The sequence below is a fragment of the Castor canadensis genome, chromosome 4 (assembly GCF_047511655.1).
Source record: "Castor canadensis chromosome 4, mCasCan1.hap1v2, whole genome shotgun sequence".
NCBI lineage: Eukaryota > Metazoa > Chordata > Mammalia > Rodentia > Castoridae > Castor > Castor canadensis.
Window position 1 is genome coordinate 148,268,224 of NC_133389.1, and position 3,772 is coordinate 148,271,995.

A 3,772-nucleotide genomic window follows, 5' to 3' on the forward strand; every position below is an offset into this window, starting at 1 on the left:
TCCTTTTCAAAAGTTTGGGGATGAAAAATTGTTACATGAAGTGAGAATGTATGCCTTGATTATAAATAAAAATGCACTCATTTTTGACAGATGTAAGCTTGTAATAAAGGCAATGAAATTTAATGAAATAGATAAAAGTTAAAAGTACATAAACAACATTTTAATGAATACATAAGCAGTCCCTGCCTTGGAGAAACATGCCAGTACTTACTCACCAAGATCTCTGTTTTCATCTCTTAATTTCTATGAAATTAAGAAATTTCATTTCTTAATTTCTATTCAACTCATGTTCCTGTCTCTATACCTTTGACACTGTCTCTCCCACTGGAAATACACAGGGCTCAATGGAAATTGTCTATCTTTCCCAAAATATCAGCTGACTTCTCCAGTTCATGCTTATCCTTCTCTTTATGAGAATGGGTTTTCAAATCTTATAGTTCTCACAATTTAACACTATGCAATGTTATGTTATCTTTATATCTTATATTTCTACTTTCCCCTCTTTGCATTTGGGCTGTTACTTAAGGAAAGCACCCTATAAGCAGAATTCTGGTTATAGATAGAGACACAATAGGCTGATTGAATTTTTAATTGCTGGTGGATTGAAGGCAGTCATATTATATAACCAGACATCTTTTCAGGTGAACCTTCCATTGGTATTGATATTAGTGGGAGCTCTGATAGAAATCACTTTTAGGTTAGAGTTAATTTGAGTTGTGGTAAATCCTAACAACAACAATAACAGTAGGAGCCTTTACTCTTTTATACATTATACTATTTTACACATGGTCCTGTTTAATCTTCACAGCAACCCCATGAACAATACTATTATTGCTGACACTTTACAGACCAGGAGAAGCACAGTGACTGAAGCAGTAATGAGATGAAGTTTCACAGAGTGGGCCTTGGCTCCAGGGCCTTGCTCTCAAGCACTGTGCATGCCTGCCTGTCATTCAGGACAGGCAGCTGCTCAGTTTAATACTCTTCTCATTTTGGGAGTCATGAGTAGAAAAGTATTCATTATGTTCTGAGGACTGGTTGTCTGAAAACTCTGAGCCCTTATAAATTAAATATTTAGGGTTCCATAATAATTGAGAGTGATCTATATCTGAACACAGAATAAATGAAGGGAATACAGAATTTTAGCTCTAGTTTTCCTACTAATTGGTTGAATAAATTAGGTTGATACATTGTAAGAACTTTTGCAAATGTCAGCACAACAATAAATAAAAAAGTAAATAAAAAATAAATTAGGGCAGTAAGACCATGTTATGGCTGTTTTTAGGATGGAAAAAATGGCTCATAAACCAAAATGCCTCTTGATTTTTTTCTGATGGACTTTTGTGTATAGTGATATAATTCTTAATAGTCTCTAATTTATGAATATACTGGCTAGGAAATTATCAATAACATATGTACTTTCCCATATTGAAAATATTTTAAGTATTTATTAAAAATCTGTGTTTATTTGGGTAGTATGGTAAAAAAGATGAATAAATTCTTCAGAATTGTGGAAGATTTGTTTATGTGCTATAGAAATATGTTGGGGAAATTTTAAAAATTGGTTAACTAAAAAATAATTTAGTTTGAATTTTGGGTGGGGTGGTTCAATTCTAGCCAGTGGATTGTTTAATTAGTCACTGATGCTCAGCTTTTGTGACAAAATTTCTTCCCAAGTGAATACAGTAGACTCTTGGCATTCCTTGATGGAACATTTTCAATTTCTAGAAGTTAGAAATGAATTTTAATGTCTGCAATGTAGTGATTTATAGTTCTGTCAAATCATAAATATGACGTTAAGAACATAGGTTGATTTGTTGGAGCCACTCACAGCAAAGAGAAACCCTGTACCCACATCTTCTCAAGTATGTATTTTATGGAGGAAATCATATGTTGTTTTATTCTGTTCCAGAACCCAAGGACATCTATCACAAATGCTAATAGTCTACTAATCGAACTTAAATTACAATTTCTATCCATTCACTTGCTCACTTACTCACTCACTCCTCCTCTGTGTCAGCAGAGCCTCCTGCCAGAGCTTCCCCATCTTTGTCACTAACCTCTTCTCATTTGATCTCTCTTCTAACCAGTGGCTTGATTTTGCTACTCACTTTCACACGCTCTTCAGTGTAATCATATTTAAAGTCACTCCCTTTGCAGCATACCTGGTTTTTCTTCTGAAATCTTGCTATAGTTTGGATGGCAAATGTCCCCCAAAGGTCCATGTGTTAAGGGCTTGGTCCCTAGAGTGGTGTTGTTGGGAAATGCTGGGGGCTTTTAGGAGAAGAGGCCTTGTGTGAGGCTCTTTGGTCATTGAGGTATGCAGTTGAAGGTGACCATGGGACAATGGCTCCTTCCTCAGTTCCTTTTGTGCCTCCTGACCGATGACGTGAAGTTTGTTGTGCCATGTGCTCCTTGACATTCCCAGTATGGGTTCACAGTGACAGGTCTACCTGACCTTGGACTGGAACTTCTAAAACCTTGATCTAAAGTAACTTAATTATCTCATGTATTTTGTTATAGTGTCGAAAGCTGACTGACACAATTCTGAACATATTCTGAATGAAACTCATTCTGGCTGTGAAGGTCATCTTTCATTTGATTCTATGTTGTCTGTCAGTTATGGCTTTTGGTTTGTCTTGTGGTGTCTGTTTCCCCTCTCATCATTTTGAATACTTACTTGCTATTTTACAATGTATGAACTTCCTGTTTACAACATGTCAGCAAATGACTTGTCAAACTTCAGTAGGCCTATAGTTATTTTTTTAACCTCTAAAGAATATATGAGTAGTTTTAAAAACAGGACAGCATGCTCTGGAGCACCCAAACCATCCCTGTGGGAGAGTCAGAGTTGCTCTAGGATCCTGCATTGGGAGCTTATGAACAGGGGGTAACATATGGGCAGAGAACACCAGCACATGGTAGGCCTAGGCTGAACCTACTTGTGAATTTTGCACTGCCATTTTGCCTTTTCTAAACAAAATAAAAGAATTTGTTTTCCTCTATTTCCCCTACAGTCAGGAACAAGACAAAGATGCCCACTCTCCCTGCTCCTATTCAACATAGTCTTGGAATTCCTAGCCAGAGCAATAAGGCAAGAAGAAGAAATAAAAATGATACATAGGTAAAGAAATACTCAAAGTATCCCTATTTAAAGAACAGGGTCTCCTGGGAGTGGGGTGGGGGTGGGGCAAACAATGTATACACATGTGAGCAAATGTAAAAACGAAAAAATAAAAAAATAAAAGAGAGAATTTGGTTTCCTGATCCTAGGAGGTCTATTCTCTCAGAACCTTTCCATGTTACTCTTCAACTCTTTGTCAGCTACTCATAACCATTCACCCTCTTGTTTTTTGTTTTAGGCTTTCAAAATCAAACTGTACTTCTCTTTCTCTCTCTGTGCTGGGGAATAGACTCAGAGCCTTATACATGTTAGGCAAGCACTTTACCACTGAGCTATCCCCCAGCCCTAGAAAAGTCTTTTTATATTTTATCTTTCATTGGCTCATGTGTTTGCTGAACCTGAAGCCTACTCTTTTCTTCTTGAAAACGAGGCACAGGAAATGTTCTGGTTATCATTTGGTATAAAACAAGCCACCCAAAAGTTAGTGGCTGGAAATAACACTTTATTATCATCTCTCATGGTTTTGTGGGTTGATTTGGCTCATCTGGTGGTTCTTACTTGGAGTCTTGCATGTGGTTTCATTTGACATCTGGATGATCTGAAGGTTCAATTAGTCTGTGTATCCATGAGAGCTCTCTTATTTGGCAG

The 3,772-nt window shown here is 36.9% G+C and overlaps 1 protein-coding gene and 1 long non-coding RNA gene across 4 annotated transcripts in view; both read left to right on the plus strand.

Annotated features, from left to right (window-relative positions):
- The window catches only part of Plcl1 (phospholipase C like 1 (inactive)), a 330,442-nt gene that overhangs the window by 126,201 nt on the left and 200,469 nt on the right, over positions 1-3,772 (plus strand). The window lies entirely within an intron of this gene.
- Positions 283-3,772, plus strand: part of LOC109690265 (uncharacterized) — a 50,320-nt gene continuing 46,830 nt past the window's right edge. For all 3 annotated transcript variants that reach the window (XR_012447319.1, XR_012447321.1, XR_012447320.1), the window contains exon 1: positions 283-3,124. This is a non-coding gene — a long non-coding RNA (uncharacterized lncRNA). The remainder of the gene's footprint in view (positions 3,125-3,772) is intronic.